The sequence below is a fragment of the Lissotriton helveticus genome, chromosome 1_1 (assembly GCF_964261635.1).
Source record: "Lissotriton helveticus chromosome 1_1, aLisHel1.1, whole genome shotgun sequence".
In the NCBI taxonomy this organism is placed as follows: Eukaryota; Metazoa; Chordata; class Amphibia; order Caudata; family Salamandridae; genus Lissotriton; species Lissotriton helveticus.
The window spans coordinates 1,906,084,063-1,906,100,236 of record NC_136057.1 but is presented as its reverse complement, the minus strand read 5'-3'; the positions used below and the strand labels follow the sequence as shown (position 1 = coordinate 1,906,100,236).

Below are 16,174 nucleotides of genomic sequence, written 5' to 3'. Positions count from 1 at the left end.
AAATAAATTCCTTAACTTCAATCACCGATTCCTGGTCCTATTGTCTGATCAAATGGGCTTCATGAAGTTTAAATTGTTATATTATTGCTAACTCCCTTGGAGTCTCAGTAAACTTAAAAAGATGCATCAGAAGAGAGATTGTAAATTAGGCACCTGTGCGCTCTCACTTGCTAAATAGTAGAAATGATTTATTATTTGGCCATTGGCCTTCAAAATAGCAAGGAAGCGTTTATATTTAGCTGGTGCTGGCTATATAATAGAGGTTCTGCACTGTATGAGCGGTGCCCATACAAATTGCAGAAAAACTTCACTGTTTAACCAGCTGCTGGCTACATAGCAGAAATGATGTGCTGTTTGGCCAATGGCTTTACAAGTAGAAAAGAAAATTCATTATTAACCTTGTGGCTTACTAAAATGCGGACAGTTTGTATAACCAACCTTGTGGCTTATTAAAAAGAGGACAGTATGTACAACTCTGCTGGTAGCCATGCAGATAGCAGAGGAACTTAATCCAGCTGGTATTTAAACAGTTTAAATATTGTGTTTCTATGCATTTGTCAGATTTCAACAGGTGTTTAACACCAGGTAGAACTGTAAACATGGAGTGAATAAAATTGGCATTCATCTCCTTATGAAAGTTAGGGACCTGATGTATTATTATTTAATTTGCAAAATGTGCTCACAAATTGCACCCATCATTTTTGGAAATGGAATAGTATTTTTCAAACCAACCTATGAACTATTAGGTACTTAATCGCAGGAGTGTTTCAGAATGACCTGCTTAATTAATATTCATTAGGCAGGTGCCAATGTGTGACCCTCTGTGATTAGCTGTAATCACAGGGATCGTGACCTGCAAGGAACAGCGCACTGCCTTCCCTTTGACTGCATTTTAAAATGAAAAGCTCTTTTTTTTAAAGCAGTCTGTATTTCTTAAAGGAACAGTGCTGCTTTCAAAAAATTGTTTTCTCTTTCGTAAAACTTCTCCTTCCAGAGGTAGTCAACATGATTCCCAAATGGAAAGGACTCCTAAGGCAACACATTCTCCTTTAGAGCGAGTTACCACCCGACTATGGGGTCATTAGCTCATCAATAGTTTGTGACAATAACTGCAGTCATAAAATAGCAATGCATCTAAGTCTGAATTAGAAAGACCCCCTTCTATTTGCAGCTTGGAACCAATCACAAATTACTTTTATGAGTCAAACAAAAAATCCAATTAATAAACGCGGTTTGTGCATAATGATAAGCACTTTTGAGGTAACAAACTCTGTGATTTCATGGCCTGAGTGAGTGCATTTTGAGTTATGAAAACGCCTCTAAATAATGGCTTATGCTCCTCGAGTAATTCTGCTTGATTTTGCTGTTGTTCCTTGTAATTCTGCTAAAGCAAATCACACAAGTTATGTCCTCACCTACATAGAGGTCTAGAGGTCCAAAATGTTTGAATGGTTCTAGGGATTTCTTCAGGCATGGCAAGGAATGCCATGCTGGTTCTGTTACATGCAGAAAGGGGATGCGTTAAAATCCATGTCACAAGTATCTGGACCACTTCCAGTGAGCCAGACACAGGAGCATGGGTAGAGACTTTGATATCCCTCACTCTCAAACAACAGGAGGCAAGCCAACAATACCTTGGAGATAAATTGGAGGAAAGGCAGAGTCCTGCTCTCTTTCAGCAGAGTCAGAGAGCAGTAGACAGCAGGGCAACAAACAGAAAAAGCAGGTCTTCCAGATCAGTAGTCCAGTTGAGTCCTTTAAGCAGCAAAGCAGTTATTTTGCAGAGCTTCAGCTACAAGTACAACTGTCTGATTTGATGGGGTCAGAGACCCAGCACTTATGCACAAAAGTGCCTTTGATGTAAGGTGACTTAAAAGAAGCTCTCTGAAGTGCACAAGTATTCCTTTCAACCCAGTTCTGTCTGACAGACTACCTGTGGGGAGATATCTGTCCTTTGTGTGAGGACAGGAAACTGAGGGGCTTATTTATGAGCCCTTGCATCACTTTGGCCCCTCGGGTGCGTCCCTTTTTGTGACGCACCAGCAGGGTAAAAAATGCGCCTTGTTGGGTCATATTTACAAAGTGACACATCTAGGTAGATGCGTCACTTTGTAAACCCTTGTGCCACATTATACCTGCACCAGATTCAATGTATGCAGGGTGGGCATTTTGACGCAAGTAAACCTCGTAGAAATGACGCAGTGAAATCTATGAGATTTCACTGCATCAATTCTAAGATGCAAATGCGTCATAATCTTATGCCTGCCTCACTGCAGGCGTAAGACTGACAAATGCACATTGAAATGGGACTTGCCCATGTTAAATGGCCTATTGCAGAAGTTGCATCACTTTTGTGACACACTCCAGCAATGCGTCATGTTTTACGCCTACAGATACGTCAGAAATACTGACATATCTGTAACTTCTTGCGACATGATGCGTCATATTGTAAATATGACGCATCCAGCATGTCGCACGCAGGGCGCAATGAAAAGTGATGCATCGCTGTTTTCACGCAGCGATGCATCACTTTTTATGATGAGGCCCTCTGTATTTACGTGAAATGTTAGCCCCTCCCTTTATCCTGCTCAGGATAGGCCATCAGAATGCAGTTTGCATTTAGATGGTACTAAGACACACCTATCCTTCCTGTGTTGTGGTTGTCTAGAGGGTATGCACAAAGGGTGGCTGTCACACACCCCAGACCTGTATTGGAGACAGGCTTTCAGACACACAGTGCAGTGAGTGCAGAAAAATGTTCACTTTCTAAAAGTGCCATTTCTAAAACAGTAATGTGAAATCCAACTCCACCAGTAAGGAGGCTTTATCATTACCATTCCAAAGATAAGCAATATAAAAAAGCTACTCCTCTCTGATCAGGAATTACAGCTTAAGAGGGAATTAAGGAATTCCCTATGCTAGCCTATGAGAGGAGAAGACCGCACAGTAGTAAAAAAACTAATTTGAGCGTTTGTCACCACCAGGACACATAAAGATTAAACACACATGTTCTACCTTTTACTTACATGGCACCCTGACCTTAGGGCTACGTGGGGCCTACTGTAGGGGTGACATATGTAATAAAAGGGGAGTTTGCGGATTGGTTAGTAGTTTTAAATTACACAACTAAGTGGCAGTAAACTGCATACACTGGCCCTGCAATGGCAGGGCAGGCCGAGACAGGTTTGAAAGGCTACTTATGTGGGTGGAACAATCAGTGCTGCTGGCCCACTAATAGCATTTGACTTACAGGCCCTGGGTACATGTTATACCACTATAAATGGGACTTACTAGTGAGTCAAATATGCAAATCAGGAATACACTAATGTCCCAATGTTTAGGGGAGAAGCATAGCTAAATAGCCCTGGAGGGCCCTCCTTATTCTCACCTCCTCTTGCTGAAGCAATGTAGTACTTGGACTTGGTGCCCCCACTCAACCGGTGTCGCAGTGCACTAAATAACACTGATGGGCCCTCCTCTTTCTCAGCACCTCTTTCCTGGAGCGATATGGTTTTGGGACTTGGAATCCCAAGATGACGTGTCCATCACAGCAGGTGTTGCAGTGTTCTAAACAGCACTGGTGGGCCCTCCTTCTCGGCCCCTTCTTCCTGGAGTGATGGGATTCTGCGTCTTGGAGTCCCCCGATGGCGCGTTCTCACGGCAGGGTGTTGGTGCGTGCTAAATAGCACTGGTGAGCCATTCTCCTTCCCTGCCCCTCCTTCCTGGAGCGATGTGATTCTAGGGCTTGGAGTCATTATCTGGCTGTAGCTTAGACAAGCCTTTGTGCTAGGTGATGGCTCTCATTGAAGAAGTGCTGCTTTAAGCAAGAGTATCCAGATAAGGACGCAATAAAGCGTGAGATCTCAGCAAGTGGTTGCCTTTAGACTTCCTGAATGGTCATCAGGCACAGACAAAAAAAAACCCTGCTTAGAAGCTTTCTCACCTTTAACAAGAGAAACCTCCAACTTACCCCTCAACATCTACTTGTCATTACTGAAACAGAACTCCAGAAAAAGTAATCAGCAGCCCTTTGCTAAAAAGGGCCTTACTGAATTTCTGTGGGTAGCCTTTTGTGCATTCCTTCTTTACTTCAATGTCTGATCCACCACCTTCCAGCCACAAAGATGTAATCAATGCACTTCCACTCTCAAGGGAAGTTGTAACTGCTCTCCATCATGTCATGCAAAATGCTTCCCACTGGTCCATGCACATAGACGTTCACCACATTCTGAGTCTTACTCCTACACACTTGTTACATATCCACAACACATACACAGACTCAAAGGTCTGCTAATCACACTGACTATTTTACCAGTCTTGACACTCATTGCCTTTTTGCTGGCCTTCCAAACACTTAACCACATATGTATCTCCACCACCCTTCATCTAGCCCTTAAAGTATCACAGACCGCCAGTCTGGTGCTGAAGTTATCACTGCTGTCCTTGGTTCTCAGCGAAATCACGCCTGGCAATCAGAGCCTTTTGCTACTAAGAATCTCTCTTTAGGCCATCCCACCTGAGATGATCTATCTGAAGCCTCCCTCACTCCCTCGTCTGCTCAAACCTACCTTCTTATATTCCTATCTTGAGCTCGACTTTGATGATTTGCACAACTGTTTGATCCCCCCTTTGTTAGCTATTAACCATGTCTGCTGACTTCAGCCATCTGTTCCTCAAACCCTTCAGCCACAGACCACACTCCTGTTAACCCATCCACCTTTAGATCCCTCTGCTAAGTTTCAGTGCCTCTGAGACCGGATCCACCCTCAGGCTACCATTCCAGCATCAGACCGTATCTGCTGTTCCTCAGATGTGAGAGTATAACAGTTCTGACTTTTTATTCCCTTTCACAGGGCTGATGTAGCATAAGAAGCATAAATAACATCAGTTAATAAAAGGGATATCCTAATACATGTGGTGTAGAATAGCATTGGTGTTCTCCTGCTCCCGGTCATTTCTCTTCCCCTCCAGGTCCTTCTCTGCCTTCTGGTATAGGTTCTCCTCCTCGTCCAAGTCCTCGCTATCCTCATCCAAGTAGTTCAGTCATCCTGATAATGGTTTCCTGAATATGGCACTCCTAGTTCTTGCCCTTTCGACTCTCATCTATCTGCCCCAGCTCCCATTCCTTCCATGAATTAGCTCTTTCTGGACCCCCTGATCCTGCTACTATTGATCCTCCCCTGATACTGCTGGTCTGTTGGGTTGTTCTCCACCTAACCTGTCCTCCTGGTTCTCCTAGATCTGGCACTTCTAGTCTTCTTGGTTTGTGTCATCCTTATCCCCCTTGCCTTGGTCTCTGTGTAGTCGTCCATCTGCTAATGTGTCCACAGGTCCTGGTCTTCCTTTTTCGGCCTCTTGGGCTGAACGTATTCATTTTGGTGTTGCTCTTGTCTCATTGGTCCTTGTGGATCTGGTTGCCCTAGCCCCCTTAGCCTCACCAGCCTAGTCCTGATACCCCAGTTCATGGTCATCCTACTCCACTTGGTACTTCTGACTCTGGTCCATTTGGTTGTGACCACTCTGGTTCTCCTAATCTTGTTCCTGATCCTGTTTATGCTTCTCCTCCTAGTCCATCTAATTGTTCCCAATCTGGTCCCTGCTCTTTACGTCCCTAGTCCGCCTGCTTCTCCCTGGACTAGTTCTTCTAGTCCTCTTCAAACCTGTCCTGATACTCTTGAGTGTGGCCTTCCTATCTGATTCTGCTCTGACGTGTCCACTTAGTCTTGAATACCCTTGTTCAGGCCATCTAATTCTTAGCCACCTGGCATGGTTACCCTGGCTCCTGTCATGTTGTCCTTCCTTGTCCTGGTATGCCAGATCCTGACACTCTGTTATTTGAGCTTCCCTTTTAGCTCTTAGTTGTGGTTCCACTCGTCCTCCTTGTCCTGGTCCTCTGAGCTGTTTTCCTGCTGTCTCTGGTTGCCTGGTCATTCTCCTTTTGATTCTCCAAGTCATGTTGTCCTAGTCTTCCTCATTTTCAGTCTGGCTTGTCTAGCACATGTCTTTCTGCTTCTGGTCCTCACAGTTTGCATTCTCTTCATCATGTTGTTCCTGGTCCTCTTAGAGCTGATCCTTCTAATCCTCCTTGGTCTGGGCTTGGTCCTGTTGTTGTTCTTGTGACTAGCCCCCTCATCTTACTTGCTTATTGTGGTCCCCTAGCTATATTGCTCAAGCTCTTGATCTTCCCAGTCTTCCAGCATCTCATCCTGATCCTCCTGCTCTTTATCATCATGCCTCTGCACCTACTGATCACGGTCTTCCATGCCCTGATTGTCCTGGACATGTTTTTACTCATATTCCTTGCCTTCTTGTCCTATCTCTCTAATGTGGACCTCCTGGATGAGGTAGTCCAGGTACCGATCTCCCTGTTCCTGATCCTCCTGTTCCACCTCACCATGGTCCTTCTGGTCATAGTACTCAAGGTTCTGATCCTCTTTACTCTGATCTTCCTAGCCTCCCTAGTCCTTTGTATCCTGGTCTTCTTAGAACTCTTTTTTCTAGCTCTAGTTTCCTGTGTTCCTGGTCTCTCCTCCTAGGCAGTCCTGCCCATGGTCGTGCTATTCTTGTTTTACAAAGTCCTTGCCCTTCTCGAGATTATGTGCCCATTGGACCTGAGCCTCTTGATCCTGGTTCGGAAGCCATGCTTGCCCAAGCACCAATTGCCTACTGTATGTGTCTCTCCCTCTGGTGCCCAGATACCACCTATCTGTCTGCATTCCCTGTTTGCTGCTGCTTGCCGACTTGCTGTTACAAGGCTGGAAATACTAAGCAGGCACAACCTTCCTTAAAACAAAGACGAAAGCTAGCTTTAGGCCTTCCATAAGAAGCCCAAAAAGAGTTGAGCCCTATCAATCATCAAAAGGAGAATGACAAACATTAAAAAAACAATGTATTCTCATGAGTAAATACAACATTTATGTGCAATGCTTTAAAAGCATACTCATTATTCATTGCAGACAGTCATATTTGCCTAGCCTGCAGCACAACATATCTGTGGTTCCATATCCTGAAGCTCCTGAAATAAAAGTTTGATTCCTACATTTCTTGATTGAATATTAAAAAAGCATAAACTGTTTTTGTCACCTGTAAAGAGCTTAGCCTAATTAATGCACCTACCTTTGTACAAAACTACCTTTGTGCAAACTATTGTACATGTGTATATGTGCTTACATTGAAGTGCCTCACCTATTTTGCATACCCATTGCAAGATGGCTACCACGAAACCATTGCTTGTCATCCCTTTGTTAATCAAGGCCGGATAAAAACCTCCTTCAAACTATATATCTGGTCACCCGTCAAATTGCACATTATCTCCACTATTTAGCCAGTGGCAGGCTAAACAGCAGAGATAATGTACTATTTTGCCGGCCACTGGATAAATAGCAGCGATTATGCACTATTTGGCTGCCTGCTGGGTAAATAGCCACTCTTAAATGACTACCTACATTCATCCACAAAGAGTGATTGTCCACCAACAGTCCTCTCCATTTTAGCACAAAGGATGTGTTTGCACATTTTTCTCCAGACATTTGTGCACGGCAAGGTGATACCACCAATGCACCTTATCAGAATGTGTGCACTAATGCACATAGCAGTTATTGGCTGATTGATTGATGACTAACAAGCAACATTTTCACGGTAGGAAAAGGTAATCATTCAATCAATGACTTTTTTTTTCCGGAGTTTTATTTAGCCCAAACCAGACCCGAAGGTATTGGGTATCAGAGAGCTTTACATGAGCACTAGGTGCGTTACATAAGGACACATTCATTTTTGTTAGGCATAGGGGGATTAAGTGATATGCCCAGAATCACAAGATGTTGAGAGTCTTCTGCTAGACTCGAACCCGGTTCCCCAGAATTAAGGGTCGACTACCCTACCCGTTAGGCCGCATCCTCTCCAAATAGGATGGCAGTCAAAAAAATGTTTTCAAAAAGAAATCTGCTCCTGAATCTGGACCCTGCAACTATACATTTTGAGAAAAATTTCCCCAAATAGGTAAAATTCTAATCTGCCTTAATACATCTTGTATTAAAAGCATAACCTAGAATCTGGTTAGGCGTCTTTATAACGGTCAGCAGTTTTTAACATTTCTACATAACATTTACAATGTTTTCAACAAGTTGTGCATTTTGTTAAATAGATTTCAAAGTCAGTTATGGCTTTTAAGCACAAATATTAGCTTTCTTAAAAAAATAATTGACTTACAATTAAAATTCTAACTCCCAAACGTTATAATTGGGAAATAAACATATCAGCGATTTATAGCTTACCGGCTGATTTCAATTGTTTAGAAAACATGTTCTCAATTTTCTCCTAACACTTTTCGAGGGACTAATTGACCTTTGAAAGTCTGCTTCAGTTGGTAAAACGAACTGAAAATTACTTATAACAGACACTTACAGTCAATGGGCTTGAAACTGACGCTTCGTCTCCTGGTGGCACTACTGTCTTCTTCCAGCCTCTCTTCCTCTCCTGTCCTGTACCTTTGTTTCTGAATTGTAGCTTCTAAGCATTTCACCTGCAGGGCTAGGGTGTACTTAAATAACCTCTCAGTCTATAAACAAAGATAAAAACCTTGTCTGGGTCCAAAGTAAATTGCATTCAGAATGCCACATGAGTAAAGAGCAAGCACGCACTGGTCTGCATCGACATTTGTTTCTTTCAGCGTGTCACTGTTTTATATAAAAACGAATTTGATTCTATATCTTTGTGGGGTACTGGAAAGCAGATTATAGTCAGGGTCAATGGAATGATGCAGCAGGGAAGTGCCAAATTGTGTGGCAGGGTGATTAAATTATGCGGCAAGTAATGGCAAATTTTGCAGTATAATGCAACACGTTTTTTACAGTAATACTTCAATATTCGTCATTTTTCACACTGTCAAGGCATTGACTGCACCTCATTAGTCTAGGTTTAACACACAAATATAGCACTAGCAACAGAGAGGTGACCAGTCAAGCTTTGCAAAGGGCCTTATTCTGCACTGCAACATGTGTCGCTGCATTTTTAGTAACTTTAGAAATGTTTAAACTAGAAACAAAATGCTTTTTGTTACAGTCTGCAGTTCATACAGCAGATGATGGATTATGTATCAAGTGCCGCAAATCTATAATTATGCCAAGAACGCCACAGCACTTTTGAAAACAACAAGGGAACCCAAAGAAGTCGGCAAGGGACCTTTGGAGTCAATATTATTAAGGCAACAATTCTGACATTGCACGCATTTTCCCCCTCCTGAGGCGGAAGCCGGGAGGTCTCCTATCTTTCCTGTATTTTAATTGCCGATTTTACTTGTCTTGCACTTGTTTTGTACTTTGCTCACACCTGAGTAAATAGGTGTGCTGAGACCCCCTGCGCTTAGTAGCGCCTTAGATTCATTCTCACCCCCTCCCTGTAGCTCCGGTCCTGCTCTCGGCCGAGTGTTGACGCCGAGGGCAGGGCGCCGGTTTTGGCGGCCATCTTGGGTCGGGCTGGGCTGGTGACGCGATTGACAGCGCTATAAAAACAGACAGTGATGGCTCCGCGCAGCGGACGCGAACAGCGGACGCGCCGGACCTGCGCCGGAGTCGTGCCAGAGTCCTGCCCGTCTGCGCCCGTCCGCGCACGATCGAGCACAGGGCTCAGGAACTCTGGCACACACATCACCTATACTACTAATGATCTTCTAGCACTGAACTCTGACAGGCACAGTCTGTCTCCCACCATATGCGCCACTCTCAAGGAAAATAATATCCTCTGTATCCCCAGCCCTAAGAATTGCAGCCTTTTACTCCCTTTAAAATTAGCTACCCTCAATACTAGGTCACTACAGAAACACCATCTGGAAATTTTTACCCTCTAACAGGATGAGACTATCGACATTCTGACACTCACCGAAACTTGGTTGAGTGACACCTCCTCCCCGGATATCATAGCCGCCCTCCCTAGTGGGTATGATATGATCTGGCATAACCGTCCAGATGGGGCCCGAGGCGGCGGTGTAGCAACGATCTTTAAAAAAACAGCTTACGGTGACCAAAATCCTAACTGAGACCATAAATGCCGTTGATTTATTGGGGATAAAAATCACCATGAATAATTCCTGTCTTATCATCTTAACAGTTTACTGCCCACCCCAAAGTACTCCAATGTTCAATGATCTCTTTTTCCCTATAATATCGGATCTATGCACACGTTATAAAAATATCGTGGTGACCGGTGATTTTAATGTCCATTGGGATAAAAGGGATAAAGATCTATTAGCTCAGAAACTGCAGATTTCCATGACCGCTCTTGGACTGGCACAAGTAGTGGAGGCCCTGATGGAGCGAGATAGAAAACAAAATTTTGTTTAAACTCGCAAAGTCACATTTCCATAACATGAATAAAATTATTAATGATTTGTGATATGTCGTGCTAATACAACTTAGATTAAACTTTACACGTGGGGGGACTAACATGTGTGCTCATAAACGTGCATATTTGTTGCATCTTTTTGTTCGTGCAAAATAATAAAATAATTTATTGTTTTCGTTTTTGTCATTACTAACTGCTGCAAACTTAAAATAAGCATGTGCTTGTTTTGCTTTTCTTTGTCTGTGTGATGTCATTTCTACTATTCTAGGTGCATATGGGTCTCATAGAAAAACGGAGACTGGTAAATATAAACGCTGCCTTATTTGTTTGCATTAGCTAGGTAACATTTTGATTAATCGGGTGGGTTAATTAATTAGTAAACCATGGGGTGGATACAGAATATACTTTATTTCTTACATTAATACTTTTCTTGTGTTTGTTTTATACTAGAAAACATAAGTTGCCTGCTTTTGGGCCTAATTATTTGAGCCTCAGAAAAAGAGCTGATCTATAATTCTGCAGAAAGTCACGAGACGCTCATTCTGAATTAAAACGTTTATTGAAGCTGCATTCACAAAGCAAAAACTGATGAGCTGACATCATTCTGTCGGACATGGCCAAGGTCGAAAGTGAACTTTTTGTCAGTCCTTAACTTGGCATCCGCGGAAATTGCACTGAAAGACTATGGAAGCTGCGAGGATGACTTAATACAAAGTTGCAATCGCAGGAAGCTTTTGGCTTCACGTGGAAGAGACAATGGTCTTTGTAAGACATGATTTTGTGGAACTTTTTAAGAATCGGGTGACATGTCACTTGTCACTCTCAACCAATGGGACGTCGTAGATTTCTGAAAACTTTCCTTTGCTAGTTTAGTTAGCGTAGAAAGGTATAAAAAGTCATGCCCTTAGGGTTGGGCTGGCTGCTGCTTTCTGACTTTCCGATGAGGGTGATGTGCTGCTGGACTTTGCGTGGAGCACGTAAGAATCCTCAAAGATCTTTACTTTAATTTCTGTCTATTTAGCTCAGTTAGGGAAATAGGTTTTAGAAATGCTAAACTTTATATAATTTCTTTAAATTGATTCAATTGCTTAAATTGTATTTTTCTCATATTTCTTACCATCATGCTTGCTTTATTGCAAATAAATTTCATTTATAAAACTTACAACATATATATCATAATTTAGAAAATAAAATCTTACTTTTGACAAACAAGCTGGTCTTGATTATTTAGAAGTATAGGTTACCATTAGCTAGATCACGTCACCTATGGTGGTCGTTTAAATGGTTGGGTTTTATTCTAATGACAATATTCTTTCTGCAAATGTATAAATATGTATATAGTGTGTAGATAATGTGTATATAGATTTATTCTGACCACCTGATTCAGTAGGCCCAAAATATATCAAGTTCATAAATGGGTCCATATTTAGTATAGTATTTTGTTTATAGGTTATGAAGTTGGGTAGCGTAGTTTATGATATATTTTCTATAGCCCGCTGGATCAATTCTCTGGTAGCAGAAATTGATGGTTGCTAAGAGGTAACCAAGGTAAAATGTTGGTTGCTAAGGGTTACGTCATGGTATGGAAATAGGATCGATGTTTTAACACATGTTAAGTTCGTTTTTTGTGCCTATCTGTAAGCTATACCGGTATAGATTGTGTGGCGAGAAATTAGTCACGCAAGCCATCTGTTCAGTTTGTAGTGATATCGCCGAGTATCACAAGAGGTATCGCCGAGTACCATAGTGTTGTCGCCGAGCAGCACAGTTTTAGGGCTAGGTCTGAATCTTGTATAGTGAGGATTTTCTAAGAAATCAAAACAGCATGAGAATAGGGACAAAGCGCCTTCCATAAAACTCACTGTGATGAGAGTATTAGTTATATCCGAGCTTGAGTGAAGGGTAAAATTAACGTCGGTGCATGATTATCTATAAACAGGTTAGAGTCCTGTACGGGTACATGTTTCATATCTATAAACAGGTGAGAGCCCTGTACGGATAACGTCGTTGTTTTGCTAACGGTGCATGAATTCTATAAACAGGTGAGAGTCCTGTACGGATTTCATGTGTGTTTGAATTTAGGGAATTTTCCGTGTAAAAGTGCGAGTTTGAATTGTATTTTATGTTCAAGTGGAACTCTTAGAACTTTCACTTCGCGGTGGGTTCAGAGCAAAGCGAGTTCATAATTATACGTGTTAGAAGGGTGGGGCAAGGTTACTCTACTGACAATTGAATATTATCCTTAGTGTGAATAGCGCCGTCTATTCCGAAGTGTGGATACTTGAATGTATGTAAACTATCCTAAATAGTGAAACGAACAGATGTTGTCTTTATAGTCATTGTTAAGAATTAATTTACACTGAAAAGTGTGCTTAAAATGGCGCTGTGAAAAGATTTTGTGAAGGAGGGGTAAGCGCCAAGAGTGAGAAGCGAGAAACCGCAGCTGCTGTGTACGTCACAGAGCCGCGCTGGGATTGGGTGACCTACGTCACAAGCTGTATTCTGATTGGCTCTTGAGCCTCTGACGGCCTGTGAGCTGATTGGTCCTTCGAAAATTCTCCAAATTTATTGGTCAAGCTGAAAAGTGACGCAGCTCAACTGCCATTGGCCTGTTGGTGTGTTTCGCGCACGGATTGGTTGTTTTGCGGAACATCCCGGAAATATTTTACGAACGATTTTGTGAATTAAAAATAACTCTTAAAAATGAGTTATCATTTTAAACATGTTGAGAAAAAGACAACATTATTTCAGAAATTTAAGAATTTATTTTCACCTGACAAGAAAATCGAAACGCGAGGTGGTAAACTACTTCATAAGTATAAAACACCTGCAGCGTACATGGAAGGTGAATACGGATATCATACTGTCTTATGGTTCGACAGTTGGAAACGTTATACTAAAAACGATGGTGTTTTAGCTTGGCCTGATGATGGTTCATTTAATGTAAGAGTTTTAAGAAACTTACGAGAGAAAATGAATGCTCTTGTTCCAAAACCGAGACCAACTCAATTTGAAGCTTTAGTTGAGTGGGAAGACGAGATGTATCAGTTACAAAGAGAAGCTAGTGGAATTAAAAGACCTTCTAAAAATCCATCATGGAAAAGAGAAACTCACGAAGATAGATTGCGAATGTGGAGACAGGGAAACATGAGTGAAGGATTGTATTTAATTCATGAAATGGTAATGGGTTCTCCTACAGGGAAATCTATGGAAAGTGAATCTGAGGATGCAGTTATGGAAGAAATATATACAACTGCTAGAAAGAAACAGCCTAATCAGCCTTTGAGACCTCCTAGATCATGGTCTACTCCGGTGGTTTCTACTGAAACTTCACCGAGTGCACCTCCAATTAGTGAAGCTCCTAAACTTTATCCAAATAACTGTGAAATCACTGAAACTCCTAGAAGATCAGAATTCGAGAATGCTCGAAATGAAGGTAGACATTTTTCAATGACTCCAAGAGCAAGGGAACCTCCAAAAGATTATGCAAGAGAGTCAAGAAATGTTGAGGATGATGATTATAATGAATATTTAAGGTCTAAAGAAGAATTAATTAAAAGAATGACAAAAGGCATGGAAGCTGTCACAGTTCCAGTAACAATAGGTCCTGTTCAGCCTGTATTTGATCAAAGAGATACAAACAAAAACGGATTAACTATTCCTTTAAATACAGAAATTCAAAAGCCTGCTGAAAAATTTTATTCAGACTTGACTGAATTAAACACTTCTAGATCGAGAATGCCTGATTTAACTTTTAATGAGGACTTATCTCCAAAAACACCAATGGGTGCTATGTCAGATGTAGGAAGTCCTGAAATCAGGGTAACCACACCTAAACTCGATGTGGCCAAATTAAAAGCGAATATAGAAGAATTAATAATTGGAACTATTGGCCCAGATAGTTTAAATTACTATCGGGATGATGAACTACTATTCATTTGCAAAAGTATTCAGTGGAAAACGAAAAATAAATATGATCAATTAGAGGATTTAGCTGCAGAACTTGAAATCGATGTAAGTAAACAAAAGAATTTTGCAAAGCATTACAGATTAGATTTTTCAGAAAGTGACATTGAGAGTTTGAACTCAATGGGAAGAATAGTTCACATTAAAGATTTGATTGTCTATATCAAAAAACTAGGAGAACTAAACAAATGGAGAGTGAAATGGACCAAGAGGAAGGAAGATGAAAGATTGGAAAAATTGTCAAAACAATTTCCAATGAGGGAAGTTGCAGGTGGAGGATATGTTCATGTCCCATGGTCAAGACAAGACATTCTGTTATTCACAAATGACTTTCCAAAATTGAGGGAGAAACCAGTTGAGTGGTACAGGCAAGTCGATAGATTTATCAAAGTGTCAAAAGTTCTGTGGATTGATTTAGATGGATTTTTTGACATTGTAGTTCCATCTGATCTTTGGACAGAATGTAAAATAACTATTAGTTGGCCAAAAGCAGAACCTGAACGAATTAAAGAAACAGGTGCCCCAAATCCACTTGTAATGGATTTCTATGAGAAAGTAATTATTTGGATGAAAAACAAAATTCCACCCAAAGAAGTTGATTGGGTTAAAATAGAAAGAACAGAACAGGAAACAAAAGAATCAGTTCATTCTTTTTATGAAAGACTATTGTTAATCTTTAAACAATACAGTGGTTATGAAAAATTAGATGAAAAAGACATGAGTCATTTTATCTATAGATTTGTTTATGGACTAAAACCTGAAATTGGAGAAATGATCAGAACTAGTATTGTCGGATGGCAAGCACTATCTGTAGATGATATTCTAAGAAAAGCAAAATATTGTAGCGATGAATTAGAAGTAAAACAGAAGAAGCTGAAGGAGAAAGCCATGTGGGCTCAGGTAAAGGTGGCTGAGCAACAGATTGCCAGCATGGGAAACAAGAACACTAATTTTGTTCAAACTGGAAATACAAACCAGATACAAGGAAAGTTTAAAGGTAATAATTTCCCAAAGAAATTTAGCCCAAAGATAGAAGAGCTGAAACAAAGATTACCTTGTTTTAATTGTGGCGAAATTGGACATTGGAGGGACGAGTGTCCTCATCCTCCTAGAAACTCAAAGAATCCCTTATTGAATCCACAGATGCAGAATGGTGTTAACCTGCAGCAACAGCTACAGATGCAACAGGGGTTAAATGAATTTAATATTCAGCGACAGTTACAACAACAGCAACAACAACAGGTGAATAATCGTCAAGACCAATTGCCACAACCACCTTTTCCGAATTGTGGGGGAGTTCAAAAATATAATCCAAACGTGGGATTTCAGGGATGTGAACAGGTAATAAAACCACAAAAACAGCAAAAGCAGCAAAAGGTTCAAATGCAAAATGCTTCACAACAATTTTTATTAACAGAAAGTCAAGACAGTGATTCTGATGATTATTGCTGACGGTGCCCGAGAGAGGAGGAAGAGTGTGTTGTTGGAGCCACTCTTGAGGTTGACCAGTCTGGTCCTTATGTAAACGGGAAAGTTAATGATGTAGACATCACTTTTCTAGTGGACACTGGTGCTACCCGTTCTACTGTTAGATCAGTGGAAATTGAAAACCTACCTCTCTCTGGGGATACCATCCAAGTTGTGGGAGTAAGTAATCAGCAAATTAAAACAGACTTAACTGATCCAGTACCAGTTGAAATTGGAAATTACAGAGACAAACACAGATTTGTGGTTTGTAATAGTAGTCCAGTAAATCTATTAGGTAGAGACATCCTATGTAAAATGAATTGCAGAATATATTGTTCTCCTGAAGGAGTTGAATTACAAACAATGGAGGAAGATGGTTTGTACAGAATGACAATGATGATGA

At 41.2% G+C, this 16,174-nt stretch overlaps 1 protein-coding gene and 1 long non-coding RNA gene across 5 annotated transcripts in view; one reads left to right on the top strand and one right to left on the bottom strand.

Moving 5' to 3' along the window:
* Window positions 1–8,480, bottom strand: part of LOC144754735 (flavin-containing monooxygenase 1-like) — a 633,385-nt gene extending 624,905 nt beyond the window's left edge. For all 3 annotated transcript variants that reach the window (XM_078642912.1, XM_078642930.1, XM_078642937.1), the window contains exon 1: window positions 8,404–8,480. The gene's annotated coding sequence lies outside the window, so the exon portion shown is untranslated. The remainder of the gene's footprint in view (window positions 1–8,403) is intronic.
* Window positions 1–16,174, top strand: part of LOC144754755 (uncharacterized) — a 194,677-nt gene that overhangs the window by 66,636 nt on the left and 111,867 nt on the right. The window lies entirely within an intron of this gene.